This window comes from Schistocerca gregaria, chromosome 2, assembly GCF_023897955.1.
Source record: "Schistocerca gregaria isolate iqSchGreg1 chromosome 2, iqSchGreg1.2, whole genome shotgun sequence".
Lineage (NCBI taxonomy): Eukaryota > Metazoa > Arthropoda > Insecta > Orthoptera > Acrididae > Schistocerca > Schistocerca gregaria.
Window position 1 is genome coordinate 891,733,422 of NC_064921.1, and position 16,469 is coordinate 891,749,890.

Consider the following 16,469-nt stretch of genomic DNA (forward strand, 5'->3'; position numbering starts at 1 on the left):
AATATTTCTTCTGTTACCCAAGGATTTCTACTAGTCCGCGTCTTTTTACCTACTTGATCCTCTGTTGCCGTCACTTCTTCATCCCTCAAAGCTACCCATTCTTCTTCTTCTACTGTATTTCTTTCCCCCATTCCTGTCAATTTTTCCTTTATGCTCACCCTGAAACTCTATACAACCTCTAGTTCTTTCATTTTATCCAGGTGCTATCTCCTTAAATTTCCACCTTTTTGCAGTTTCTTCAGTTTTAATCTACAGGTCATAACCAATAGATTGTGATCAGAGTCCACATCTGCCCCTGGAAATGTCTTACAATTTAAAACCTGGTTCCTAAATCTCTGTCTTACCATTATATAATCTATCTGATACCTTTTAGTATCTCCAGGGTTCTTCCATGTATACAACCTTCTTTCAAGATTCTTAAACCAAGTATTAGCTATGATTACGTTGTGCTCTGTGCAAAATTCTACCAGGCGGTTTCTTAGCCCCAATCCATATTCACCTACTACGTTTCCTTCTCTCCCTTTTCCTACTGCCGAATTCCAGTCACCCATGACTATTAAATTTTCATCACCCTTCACTATCTGAATAATATCTTTTATTTCATCATACATTTCTTCAATTTCTTCGTCATCGGCAGAGCTAGTTGGCATATAAACTTGTACTACTGTAGTAGGTGTGGGCTTCGTATGTATCTTGGCCACAATAATGCGTTCACTATGCTGTTTGTAGTAGATTACTCGCATTCCTATTTTCCTATTCATTATTAAACCTACTCCTGCATTACCCCTATTTGATTTTGTGTTTATTACCCTGTAGTCACCTGACCAGAAGTCTTGTTCCTCCTGCCACCGAACTTCACTAATTCCCACTATAACTTTAACCTATCCATTTCCCTTTTTAAATTTTCTAACCTACCTGCCCGATTAAGGGATCTGACATTCCACGCTCCGATCCGTAGAACGTCAGTTTTCTTTCTGCTGATAACGACATCCTCTTGCGTAGTCCCTGCCCGCAGATCCGAATGGGAGACTATTTTACCTCCAGAATATTTTACCCAAGAGGACGCCATCACTATATAATCATACAGTAAAGCTGTATGCCCTCGGGAAAAATTACGGTCGTAGTTTCCCCTTGCTTTCAGCCGTTCGCAGTACCAGCACAGCAAGGCCATTTTGATTATTGTTACAAGGCCAGATCAGTCAACCATCCAGACTGTTGCCCTTGCAACCACTGAAAAAGCTGCTGCCCCTCTTCAGGAACCACACGTTTGTCTGGCCTCTCAACAGATACCCCTCCGTTGTGGTTGCACCTACGGTACGGCTATCTGTATCGCTGAAGCCCGCAAGCCTGCCCACCAACGGCAACGTCCATGGTTCATGGGGAGGGATAGTGTGTTGAAAAAAGTAATTCAAAGGTGTTGGAGTGTGATGGAGTTAGAACAAGAAACTAGACGTTAAAAGCCGTAGACGAGTTTTGGTATTTGTCCAGCAAAATAACTGTCCATGGCAGAAGGAAAGAGAGTATAACATACAGACTAGCAACAGTAAAGGGAGCATTTCTGGGAAAGAAAAATACGTCATTTGACAGTAACTTGAGTGAAATTAAATAAATGTACTGAAATGGAGCGAATGCGTCTAGGGCGATTAAATTGTTGAAGAGGTAATGAAATGAAATAATATCAGTGAAAGCTGTTCAGTTATACAATTATGTCACTAAATTAATTGTTAGGTATTCTCTTCTGATACATCTGTTGGAGTATAGGCTTACGTAGAAGTGAACCGTGGACAAAAAAGTACAGACAAAAAGTGAAAGAAACATTTGAAATGCGAAAAACAGGATATCCGGGTAAGAGTTCCGGTCCGACAAGAATATTCATATGTCTCTGGTGAATTGAATAGCTCTTGTGTAACCAATTTGCGAATACATTTCATAATGAAGACTGTAATAGTTAAGCAGCTTTAAGCAGGTACGATGTGGGCTACAGAGAACCCTACAGCTTGATGTATCAACAGGGGCTACAAAGAACGATATACCACTCACAACTATCCAACACAGCGTAAGAACAGTTGTCATAAAAAGTTCTTAATCTGTAGGAACAGAAGACGAGAGTCCTGCGTTGCCCATGACAATCGGTATCATATTCGACGGAAATTGATGCTGCCATTTGATGCGGATCCTGTTAGTTTCTGAACAAACATTTCGAAAGGAACTGCATACAACGGACATTTGATGTCTGGTACTTCGCAAAAGGCCATTGTTCACAGTGCACCTGCAGCTGCAAGCCTCTAGTGGAACAAACAACACAGAAACTGAACGTACCTGACTGGAGGTGTGCGATATTGTCTTGTGAAACAGTGCAAGGCGCTGAATGCACTGACCATCCACCCGCAGTGCGTGGGAAATGTCATTCAGGTCAGAGGAGGTTCTGTGATATTTTAGGTGTGCTTTTCGTACTGTAACTTGGTTCCATTCATTTACGGTGCCGCGAGTATGAATCAGGATGTTTATTTGAACGTTTTAGGTGACCTGGTGATGTCCTTTCTTCTACAAAATGGTTCAAATGTCTCTGAGCACTATGGGACTTAACATCTGTGGTCATCAGTCCCCTAGAACTTAGAACTACTTACACCTAACTAACCTAAGGACATCACACACATCCATGCCCGAGACAGGATTCGAACCTGCGACCTTTTCTTCTACACCTTCATGATTAGTACAATGTGGTTATAATTAAACTTTCACTACAGCAGATGACCCCGACGAGAACCGAGGGCAATGGAACTTCGTGGAAACCTTTCTAAGAATATGAGGAAGAGAGATAACGAACTATCCATTGAAAGACATTTCAGTTTCGACATGAGAGGGCAACAGTTGTCAATGGCGTGCCATGTTTACATTACCGCTTTCATACGCTGCTCAGTGTGACGGTCATTTGCACACACATCTCGTAACCGCGTCAGTTTGCTCTACTGCTGCCCGAAACATGTAATGCGGGATGTTGGCTACCTCCCTCTCTATGCTCCACCGTGCAGCAAAACAGTTGAGTCCACAGTATTTCTCTCCCATAGCCGAGGGATCACATTTTGGCGAAGCAGAACACAGTAACGTGTGCCGTTCACGCTGTATGTCCTTGGTCGTCGGGGTTCGAGTTTCTCAAAGAAAAATGCATGAGTCATTAACTTTGCCGTGAAACCACACCACACAGTGACGCGTTCACTAGGCAACGGAACGTCATAAATACGCAGGGGAACTTCGTAAATACGCAGGGGAACTTCATAAATGTTCGTTGGCGGTGATGATCCCCAAATGCGAGAAATTTGAGTTTTCCATGTCCCAGTGAGCGTAAACGTGCTGAATCACTCCACGAGGTGTTCTAAGACCACATGTCGACAGCTTCAACCCTTGGAAGAAAGGCAAGAGCAATTTACTTGAATGCGTCTCTTAGCAGAAGTTGGTACTTACACAATTTCACATTTAATCTCAGCATTTTTAGAACGGTGGACTACAGAATATTCAGCTGTCGTACCTCAGCTTTCCACTGCCTGAAGATCGCACGCTACGTCCAGCTTTCTCAGTTATGAGGCAGTAACTTCTTCAGCAGTCTGTGACGCACTTGGCCGTCCATCTCTCCTAGGAGCAATTCCGAAATCGACCGTTAATTCGAACCTCCACATCATGTTCCTTAAGCCTCTCCATATTCCATTAATACATCGATAATCGCGAAGAGCAGCACTACTATTGCTGTGGTTTTGATGAACCAACTTTACGAGTAAAGCGCTAGTCACCCTGTCCAGACCCACATTCAGTGTCTGCGACTCTGAAGCATATTGATGCTTGTGTTTCAACACAACGTCGCCGCAGCAGTAACGGTGCCTAACGGCATGTTATGATACTAAAACTACTGACAACGCAAATTCTGCAACACACAGTCTGAACATCATTCCTATAAACTTAAGTACCTATACGGTAAATAGTTTTACACCCTGTATACTGTGAACACTCCCGTCTTCAACCGGCCTATAACACCTCCACTGGCTCGCTAAATCAGCCGATTTTAATCGCACAGAAAATATCTGGGACTACTTGACACAGTCGGTGAATGGTAGCAATCCATATACACACAATTTGGTACATCAACTACATCTAATTACCAATGAATTACTAGGTCAATAGGGCATACTTGAAGCAACTTGTGGACACCCTTCGTCGCAGAACTGCACCGCTGTTACGTGGTATTAGCGTGATCACCGGTGACTAACTTTTCTTTTTCAGATGTGCTCATATAATGTATTTCAGGAGGAATAATGAAACTTTTATGATTCGAACAAAACATTCCATGTAACATGTGTCCAACTTTTATTGGATACAGAAATGCAGCTGGTTGCAGAAGGAATTTTTCCATTTAGCATGTTGATAGACCAGTTGCTGCTGGTTTAATTACAGATTGTTATTTTTGTTTCGAAGTTCAAGATGTGAAGTTGTGCTTGAGGTTATACAGTGAGGTGGCAAAAGTCACGCGATAGCGTTACGCCCACGTACCGATGGCGTTAGTATGCGTACACAAGGTATAAGACGGCAGTGCAATGGCGGGGTTGTCATTTGTACACAGATGGCTCGCGTGAAAAGTTTTCTTTGGTAATTATGGCAGCACGACGGGTGTTAACAGGCTTTGAACATGGAACGGTAGTTGGAGCTAGACACGGTGGACATTTTATTGCGGAAATCGTTAGGGAATTCAATAACCTGAGATCCACCACAGTGTCAAGAGTGAGCCGAGAATATCAGGTTTGAGACATTTACTGAGCGCTGGTTTCTCACGATGGAGCAGGATAAGGTTACGATTGTATTTACTTTATTTAAAGAAATTAAAATTTTAAAACAACTTTCAAAAAACGCAGTTGACTGTATGACGGCTGAAGGTCTTTTCACAGAAAAAAAAATTTCCACAATTTTAGGGCCGAAGGCCACCAACAACAACCTCAAACAATAAACGGCTGAAGGCCTGAATTAGAAGTCAGGGGAACAATTCTAAATGTCGTATATTAAGATAAATATTTCGTTTTGAAAGAAACTGCTACACAGAAAAGAATGAATTATTACTTGGCTGAAGGCCACAAAGAATTTCAAATAATAAACGGCTGAAGGCTTGAATTAGAAGTTAGGAAAACAATTCGAAATAGCACTCTAAATAAATCCCTTGCTTTTAAAATAAGTTTGATAAAAAAACTTACTATAACACGGCTGAAGGCCTTATCACCAAAGAATTGAAATTATTGCTCGGATGAAGCCCACACTAACAATAAATAGAAAATTACAAATATCCTGGAAACAAATATCACAATCTAAGGAATCAGGACAAGCAGTTCTCAGAAATTATTCCAAGGATCGACATGGGAAGGTAACTCAAACATAAGGTAAGATGAGACAGGCAGCCAAGAGCTGTACTCAGGTAACAGGATGGCAGCTCAAACTAGGGGCGGCTTAAGCGCCGACCGACCGACTAACCAATCCGCCTAACGTCCGATGGGATATTTTTAGGCAAGGGCGAAGAGATAGACAGCACTACGTCTTCAGGAAACACCCTGAGCCGAATGAAACACTAGAACCAAGGTAGACCTCCCAAAAAGTATGCACAGTACAATACAAACAGGCTGTCGAACTACACGCCATGTCGGACAGCATCAACACGATGATGAAAGGTACACTACTGGAAAAGTACCCTAACCTCCACGGCAGATAACTGGGGTGTTAGCGGCCACGAGGCAGAAAATACCGCTGGTTGCACATCACTAATAAGAATACTACTAAATTCAGTGATTAATAACAAATAGAGAAAGACGGCTGCAATATTTCACCGCCTCAGCGGTGCTCGGAGCAACAACCCGCCGACCAGAGGCGAGATCTCAGAATGGTCGAGCAGTTAACTCTTCACTCAAACGTCCAGCTAGCCCTCCTCAGTCCAGCTGTGGCAGCAAGCCTACCCACCAGCGGCCCCGGCCCCGGCTTACCTCACGCTGCACGGACCTGTCGCTGCTGCGCCCCCAACCGACCTGATCTCCGTTCCCAACTCCTCACTCCAAACAAGGTGACCCGGAAATACTAGCGGTCGCTCCAAAAATAGTACCACAGTACCTGTATCGGTAAGCGCTGCTGCTGCCACTCACGGGCAGGCAAGTCAGCAACTTAGTGATGCCAGTAAATAGAATAAGAAACGAGATTCCATAACCGCAATGACAAGATGCCAAGCAATAAACGGCATGAACACGAGCCGCGCACAGCTCATTTACCTCTCACCACGGACAGAGCAGTGGCCGACGGCCTTCATGTAAACGACCGAGAGCAGCGGGGTCTGCGTACAGTTGTCAATGCTAACAGGCAAGCAACACTGCGTGAAATACCTGCATATATCAATGTGGGACGCATGACTAAGATATTCGTTAGGACAGTGCGGCAAAATTTGGCGTTAATGGGCTCTGGCAGCAGACGGCCGACGCGAATGCCCTTTTTCTAACCTAATAATACATCAGCAGCGCCTCTCTTGGGCTCAAGACCACATTGGTTGGACTCTAGATGACTAGAAAACTGTGGCCTGGTCAGATGTCACGTTTTCAGTTGGTAAGAGCTGATGGTAAGGCTATAGAGTGACCCAGACGCGACCAAGCTATGGACACAAGTTGTCGACAAGGCACTGTGCAAGCTGGTGATGGCTGCACAATGGTGTGGATTGTGTTTACGTAGAACGGATTGGTTCCTCTGATCCTACTAAACAGATTATCCACTAGAAATCGTTGTTCGCCTACTTGGAGATCGTTTACAGCCATTTTTGGACTTTGCACTTCATGATCCAAAACAATGATGAACCATCTTCTCGGTCCACAGTTATTCACGATAGGTTTGAAGAACGTCCTCGACTTTTCGAGCGTGCGATTTGGTCACCCAGATCGCTCGAGATGAACCCCATCGAATATTTATGGGTCATGATCGAGAGGACAGTTAGTGCACAAAATACTGCACCGGCAAAATATTCAAAGTTATGGGCGGCTATAAAGGCAGCGCGGCTCAATATTTCTGCAGGGGACTTCCAACGACTTGTTGAGTCCATGCCAGCCGATGTGGCCGAGCGGATCTAGGCGCGTCAGTCTAGAACCACGAGACCGCTACGGTCGCAGGTTCGAATCCCGCCTCGGGCATGGATGTGTGTGACATCCTTAGGTTGGTTAGGTTTAAGTAGTCCTAAGTTCTAGGGGACTTATGACCTCAGATGTTGAGTCCCATAGTGCTCAGAGCCATTTGAACCATTTTGTTGAGTCCATGACACGACGAGTTACTGCACTACACCTGGAAAAAAGGAGGTATCCCATGACTTTGTTACCTGAGTGTATAAAACGAAAAATCCTTCTCTGTAAACGTGTGATGAATACTATACACAATCAGTTGACTTACCCTGTTTTGTTATCGTGTCGTCTTACAGGGCCCCGTCTTCTAGGCTTTTCCGGAAACGAGCCTCCACATTAATGGAAGATGTAAAATTAAAAACACATTTAGCCACCTATATTTTGAATGCCATTTATTTAGGCGACCAGTTTCGGCGTTTCACCGCCCCATCTGCTAGCTCAATCATCAAATTTAGTGTAAGAAAGGATCGCGCTCATGGCATTAAGAATCTACGGATACAAATTATTTAATGTTGTCCCCTTTTCGAGTGCACATGAGGTAGGATTCCCCCTGAGCGTTGATTAGGGGGCCTGAAGACGACGTAGTGAAACAACAAAACTGGCTGGTTGTTTGGCTACAAGGATGGATATTTTTTTATGACATAACGGGGTACTCATGCGCATTCTCGTCATCACGTCGTTCAAAGCTAATATCAGAGAAATGGCGACGTTCTTGGCCACCAAACGGCTTGGACCTTATTACTACTTTAAATTTTTGCCCGTCGGAATTGTTGAAAGCGGAATCTTGCCTTATTACCTCATTAGATTTTTACCTGTTGGGTGGCTGAAAGATGAAATCCACATTGGAAAAGTAAAACAAAAGACAAATTAATCGTTAGGATTTTGAAGAGTACTGGCCTCGTAGCAGAGCATGAGGATTACCCCAGAAGAGCTCCATGTGGTACCGTTAAGAAATTGCACGAGGTGTAATTTATGAAAATCAAAGGTGGACATAATCATTCACCATTGGTTACCTTCTGTGAGTGTTAGGGATTCGTTGTAACTGTAACCACATGTACACCGTGTTACAGGGAAGGTCGTGCTGAGAAATAATTGTTAACAAAAGAACTCGACACGTATTGCCGCTTCCGAGTTAATTAGCATTGAAATTAGCCACTCAGGATGTTGCGCGTGCAAATTCAAGCGGCCCGCCAGACGCTGGGTCACCAAAGTTGTTCTTCATGTTTTCCTAAAATCTAAAAAGAGAGCGACATAAAAATTGGAAGTAGAAAGATAGTAAGGATCGAATCCAGGTCAAAGATGAGCAGTCTAGTGCTCTACCATCTACGCTATGAGAACAACAGACACTAATTGTATCTGTCGGGTCGCTTGAATTAGCGCGCGCAACAGCCTGTTTGGCCAGCTTCAACGCTAATTAGATATTAAACGGAGAAACGTATCGAATTTTTTACTTCACCGTTATCAGTACAAACTACCCTGCAGCTCTTTTCCATCATGGCCACCCTATTCGATTGAACTTATGTTCCGTTGGTTCAACTTTTCATATCTATTTTGTTCATTGCACTTAATGTGTCACAAACCAGGTCACTGAAGGCCAGCCATTCCAATGCTTCAGTGGTGAGATCGTGGGTGTCTTGTAATGCATCCCTGAAGGACGTATCGGAGCAAATCAGAGCCATATGGACGATTGTTTGCTCTTCAACTCCACATCGGTCTCATTGGGGCATTCTGGAACTTCCCACTGACTCTTGTTGCAGATACCACGGGTTGTACAGATCTTATTGATGTTGCACCACTGTCTTCTGCGAGGAGAAAACCCTGGTTCCTGATACCTTAAAAGATAGGTCTGTCGCGAGGTGGGAGCTCGCGACATTCTGATGTTGCCAAAGTGATGTCCAGTGATACCTGATGATAACGTCGCTGATTTTGTTGGAGACTGCTACAGATTAGTGACTTGACTTAGTCTCAGTGGTTGCCGTTTTAGGAAATGTGCATCAACGTGAATGGGAAGGGATAGATTGGCATTATAGTTTTGGAGCTCTGATTTGAGGGCTCCCAGCCGTATGGTTTGGGGAGGTGTGACATTGCTCAGTAATGGTAGCTACTGGAGTAGTGTTCTTCCAGTAGTTCCAGTTATGGTCCACACTGCCTGGTTAAGCTGTGTGCCAACAAGCTTAGTACGGCAGCTCTTGATCCAGGTGGGAGAGCGGTATTCTGCGATTGAGTGTTCGAGAGCTATTGCGCTAATTCCTAAAATTTAGAAGCCGGCACCCCACTACATACTGCCCAAGTTATGAATCAAGTTAGTTCTAAGATAACTAGTCTACGGCCTTTTTTGCCTTACTCAGGAAGAATTTCCAACAGGATTGGTCGTATTTTGCGGAAATATAATGTGAAATGTGGTTTTTCGATCACCTTCTAAGATTAACGCCCTGTTGGCGTCCGTAAAAGATGAGCTTGGTTTGCGTACGTCTGGTGTCTATCGTATTCCTTGCAGTTGTGGCATGTCATATATTGGTCAGGCAATCAGGACTGTGGGAGACCGGTGTATTGACCATAAGCGTCACACACGCATACAACAGCCGAGCAAATCCGCTATCGCAGAACATTGTCTTGACACCGGTCATCCTATGGAATACAACACGGAGATTATGGCTTGCACGTCCAGCTATTGGGATAGTGTTATTAAGGAAGCTGTCGAAATCAAAATATCAAGTAATGTTATAAACAGAGATGGTGGATTTTGTTTAATACTGTTTGGAATCCGCATCTCTCATAAAAAAAAAACCGAGGGACAAAATTAGTGCTACCGCACCTGTTGTTAATAGTCACTGTCGATATTTCTGACGTTGGTTATCTTTGGTTGTGCGTTGACGTCCTGTGTGTAGTATCTTCCTTGTTTCTCCTCTGTGAACCGAGACATTAAATTCCCTTGCACATTGCTTCCTCCTTGCAGCTGTGCCTTGAGAATGGCAGGGAGTGCTGCTGTCGACATATCGGCGGTGGTCGACGACGTCACCCGGCAGCAAACACGTAAGTTATTTGAACACTTAATTCGCTGGGAAAAGTTAAAGTCTCGCGAATTTAAGGAGATCTAGCTGCCAATGGCCTTGCCGCAGTAGTAATAGCGGCTCCCGTCAGATCATCGTTGTTAAGCGCTGTCGGGCTTGGCTAGCACTTGCATGGGTGACCGTCCGTGTCTACCAAGCGCTTCTGCCCAGCAGGGAGCACTCAGTCCTTGTGAGGACAGCTGAGGAGCTACTTAACTGAGAAATAGCTGGTCCGATCACGAAAAGTGATCTGGGAGAGCGATGTGCTGACGACAAGCCTCTACATATCCGCATTTAGTGAGGCCTATTTGTTGAGGATGATACGGCGGTCGGTTGGTACCCTCGGGCCTTCCGAAACTTGTTCGGACGGAGTTTAGTTTCAGTGGAGCTAGTACAGATTCTATTGATGCCCCATTTTGTAGGATACCTGATTTCCCCTTGAGGTGTATCTGGAAAAGTCTGTCTCTACATCTACATTTACATTTATACTCCGCAAGCCACCCAACGGTGTGTGGCGGAGGGCACATTACGTGCCACTGTCATTACCTCCCTTTCATGTTCCAGTCGCGTATGGTTCGCGGGAAGAACGACTATCGGAAAGCCTCCGTACACGCTCGAATCTAATTTTACATTCGTAATCTCCTCGGGAGGTATAAGTAGGGGGAAGCAATTTAACTGATACCTCATCCAGGAAAGCACCATTCCGAAACCTGGACAGCAAGCTACAGCGCGATGCAGAGCGCCTCACTTGCAGAGTCTGCCACTTGAGTTTGCTAAACATCTCCGTAACGCTATCACGCTTACCAAATAACCCTGTGACGAAACGCGCCGCTCTTCTTTGGATCTTCTCTATCTCCTATGTCAGCCCGACCTGGTACGGATCCCACACTGATGAGGAATACTCAAATATATGTCGAACGAGAGTTTTGTAAGCCACCTCCTTCGTTGATGGACTTCATTTTCTAAGGACTCTTCCAATGAATCTCAACCTGGCACCCGCCTTACCAACAATTAATTTTATATGATCATTCCACTTCAAATCGTTCCGTACGCATACTCGCAAAAGTAACTGCTACCTGTGTTTGTTCCGCTATCATATAATCATACAATAAAGGATCCTTCTTTCTATGTATTCGCAATACATTACATTTGTCTATGTTAAGGGTCAGTTGCCACTGCCTGCACCAAGTGCCTATCCGCTGCAGATCTTCCTGAATTTCGCTGCAATTTTATAAAGCTGCAACTTCTCTGTATCTCGTTGAGTAGATGAAGAAATCAGAATGTACTGAATTAACATAGAAAACATGAGCCATACGAAAGTGTATACTTTAGCAAACTAGTGTACAAGACTTAACCAATAAGAAATGGCCGCTAGTGACAAGGGAATTTTTATTTGAATTAGTCTATGTTACCATCTCCTAAAATATTTGCCATTCCTCCAGAAAACATGCTGCGCAGTTTAAATTTTCACTTCATGTAGTGAATATGCGAAGAAGAGCCAACTCTTGGACTGATCTACATCTGCATCTACATACATATTCCGCAAGCCACCGTATGGTGCGTGGCGGAGGGTACCCAGCACCACTGCTAGTCATTTCGTTTTTGTTCCACTCGCAAGTAGAGAGAGGGAAAAACGACTGTCTATATGCCTCCGCACGAGTGTAATCTCTCTCACCTTGTCTTCAATGTATTTGCGCGAAATATTGGTTGGTGGCAATAGAGTCGCTCTGAAGTCAGCCTCAAATGGCGGTTCTCTAATTTTTCTCATTAGTGCTCTTCGAAAAGAACATCGCCGTCCCTACAGCGATTCCTATTTGAGTTCTTTAAGCATCTCCTTAATACTTGCGTATTGCTCGAACATATTGGTAACAGAACTAGCAGTCCTACCGGTAGCAAAACCAGCCACCCATCTTTAAATTGCTTCCATGTCGTCCTTTAATGTGACCTGATGCGCTCCCAAACACTCGAACAGTACTCAAGAATAGGTTGCACTAGTGTCTATATCCTGTTCAAAAATGGTTCAAATGGCTCTGAACACTATGGGAATTAACTTCTGACGTCATCAGTCCCTTAGAACTTCGAACTACTTAAACCTAACTAACCTAAGGACATCACACACATCCATGCCCGAGGCAGGATTCGAACCCGCTACCGTAGCGGTCACATGGTTCCAGACTGTAGCGCCTAGAACCGCTCGGCCACCACCCTATATCCGGCCTCCTCTACAAATGACTGTCAAACAGCACACTGTATTCGAACATTGCGGTTTTTTTTTCTCGTACTCATCAGCATTAACTTACATTTTTCTACACTTAAGAGTTAGTTGCCATTCATCACACCAACTAGCATTTTTGTCTAAGTCAATTGTATCGTCCCACAGTCACTCAAGGACGACACCTTCCTACACTCCACAGTATTGTCAGCAAACACCCGTTGACTGCTGCTTACCCTGTCTGTTAGGTCATTTATGTATGTAGAAAATAACAGCGGTCCTATTAGACTCCTGACGATATCTTTGTCTCTGCTAAGCACTCGTCGTCGAGGACGACATACTAGGTTCCATTACTTAAGACGTCCTCGAGCCATAAACATAGCTGCGAACCTATCTCGTATGCTTCTACCTTCGTAAACAGGAGCAGTGTGGCGCTGTGGCAAATAATTTACGCAGACCTAGGAAAATAGAATCCGCCTGTTGACCTTCATCTGTGGTTCGCAGGATCTCATGTGAGAAAACGGCAAGCTAAGTTCTGCAGGAACGATGCTTTCTGTAACTGTACTGGGCAGAGGCTTTTGCCTCTTAAGAAAATTTGTTAATTTGTTATATTCGAAATGAGAATATGTTGAAGTATACCGCAGCAAACCGCAGCAATGTCGTGACTCAGTTCACTTACCGTTCTAACACAAAGGAGTCAACTGCGCACTTTTCCAGTATGTTGGGACTTTGCTGTGGGCGAGAGATTCGTGATAACTGCAAGACAATTAAGGGGCCAGTACTCTTTGTAGAACTCAACTGGGATTCCATCAGGACCTGGCGACTTATTTGATTTCAACTGTTTCAGTTGTTTTTCTACACCAGTGATGGTTGTACGGTTGTTCTGCGTGTAAGATTCCTTAAATAGTAGTAGAAACTAGCGACTTCGGAAAGACATGTGCTGATTTGTTCAAATAACTTACGGGAAAGCAACCGGGTGAGGCTGTCGACAACCTCTGATATTTCGACAGCAGGACACAATGCCATTTTCAAGGCAAAACTACAGTAAGTAAGCGCGGTGCAAACTAATGTAAAACTTCGGTTTTCAGAAAAAAATCACAAACACACACACACTCACTCACTCTGTAAACCTAGCTCCATCACAAATCAGAGATGACTTACGTCAGAAATTATCGACAGTAAAATTAATAATGAACGGATGAGGTAGCTAAATTCGGTCCCTCTCTTTTGGCAAGCGAGAGAGCAAGGTTACACACACTTTAAACTAAAACCATCATGTCCCTTTATAAGTTTACTTGCTAATTTAATTTCAACGGGTTTCTTAACAACACAGCAATCATCATACACAAAGACATAGAGCACACGAACATCGAGCTCCCTGCGCTTGAGTGACTAGTGGCCACGGTCATGTTCAACTGCGCCAACACCGCACTGGTATCGCTGTACGTCCTCTTAGAGACATAGTAACACGCGATACCAGCACAGTTCTGAACATGGCACCGCGGGTTATCGCCGCTGGACATCTAATCGCAAAACACCCCGACTGCAACTCACGAATACGTACCTCCAACGGCAAGAAACTATACGAACACGCACTAGGCCGAAACTGCATTATACCTGGGTCGGACGTCCCCACGTTCGTGCGTACACAGGCCCGACACAGGCCAGACGTGGTAGACATAGCCCTCATCAAGGGAAACGACCTGAACTCAGACCACATGCCTGTAATATTGCACAAGCAAGAAATACTGGAGGACACAGAACCACACAGGGTACTGAACTACAAGCGCGCGAATTGGACACTGTTCAAGGAAACGCTTCATAGTCGTATTCCTAACACAATTAACACAATTAACAAGAAGCAACAAATTGATGAGCTGTGGAGGCTCTTTCTACTGCCGTCCAAGACGCAATGACTGACGCCATTCCACGTACAACACCAAACCAACTCTCGACGGCCCTGCCCCAGGAGATCTTGGGCCTTATCTCAATGAGGTACCGTCTCAGGAGATACTGGCAGCGTACCAGGCGCCCGTTCTATAAACTGCACGTCACCAGTCTCCAGGGTATAATACGGGAAAAAATACAAACATTTAGAAACGAACAATGGTGGCAGAGACTTGCAGGGCTAGATACGACACGTCCTGGCGTGTAGAAGCTAGCCAGACACTTCACCAGAAAGAAACATTACATTCCCACTCTACAAGGGCCGGCCGCGGTGGTCTCGCGGTTCTAGGCGCTCAGTCCGGAGCCGCGCGACTGCTACGGTCGCAGGTTCGAATCCTGCCTCGGGCATGGATGTGTGTGATGTCCTTAGGTTAGTTAGGTTTAAGTAGTTCTTTCTAGGGGACTGATGACCACAGATGTTAAGTCCCATAGTTCTCAGAGCCATTTGAACCACTCTGCAAGGACCAGATGGCCCAGCTTACTCCGCGATGGAGAAGGTAGAGCTTATGTCCACAACACTCGCAACGTCTGTCATGCTGAATCTGGCTCCTTCAGATTCAGTATTCACACTTGAAACGGACCAGGAAGTTACACGACTTGTAGCCCAGCCAAGCGCGACGAAATTGGGCGCTCTAGCACAAATGAAATGACATAGGCTATCAAGCATACCAGCGCTAGGAAAGCCCCTGGACCTGATGGCATTAAAAATTGTGTTCTCCAGGAGTTCACGGATAGAGCCATAGAATACCATGCATACATAACGAATACCATCCTAAAACACCAACACTTCCCTTACTTTTGGAAGGCGGCCAAGGCCCTGATGTTCAGGAAGGCAGGGAAAGACAACTCCCTTCCACAAAATTACCGCCCCATCAGTCTGCTGTGCTCGCTCAGCAAGATTGTTGAGAAGGTAATATTAAAACGCATCACTAGGCACTGCATCGCCAATGAAACCCTAACACCGGAGCAATTCGGCTTTAGGAATCACCACTCAACAACACAACAAGTCCTCCGCGTAGGTGAGCTTATAACACAGGAATACAACATGGACAAAGCCAGAAGAGCCACGTTCCTGGACATCGAAAAACCTTTCGACCGTCTTTGTCACAACGGCCTTATATGAAAACTAAGCGAAGCTAGATTCCAGGACGGACTCGTACGTCTCATACACTCATATCTCACGAATAGATGTTTAAACACTGACGTGCAGGGCAAACAGTCGTCAGAACACGATATCCAAGTTGGAGTACCCCAGTCAAGCATCCTAGGGCCCATCTTGTTCAACCTGTAAATTAACGACTTCTCAGCAACACAAAACACGACGTTAGCCATCTACGCAGTTGACACACCCATCCTTGCGCTAGATTCGTCGAACATTAATTCACGAATACAGACGGAACTCAGAACTTCCGAGCCTTGGTTGGAACGATGGCGTATTAAAGTAAACGCCGACAAGTGCGAAGTATTTCTCTTCACACGCAGACCGAAATTACTGCGCAAACATCAACAGAGTAGACAGATAATACTACATACACGCCCAATACGTTTCCGAGAGAAAGTCAGATATCTCGGTGTCTGGCTGGACCGGAAACTTACATGGAGGGACCACATCGAATACGTTGCCAACAGAGCGCGCGCGAGGCTCAAACAACTCTACGCAATGCTCAACAGGGAAAGCATACTGAATAGGAGGGTGTCGAGGTCCATATAGATGACACTGATTAGACGTTTCATGACGTACGCAGCTGTCTGGGGATATGCAGCTCCTACACGCCTGCGCTCCACGATGGTCTTGATAGTCTTATCAGTATACGACATCCCACAGCTGCAAGGAATGCGATAGGCACGTTACGCAAACAAAGATCATCCTTTATGGAATGTAAAAGGACCCTGATCTTAGCTGGTGTTCGAAAAACACTCTTCAAACATCCGCATAATGCGACGAATCGTGTTCGAAATTCTCCCTGCGAAAGACAGAAAAGGCCGTAGACTTTAGGGCTCAATCTGTCAGCGGGATTAGCCCTTTCGTCAGAATCATTACAGTGAAAGATGGTTCAGACGGTCATCGCGCATTCGACCAATTGC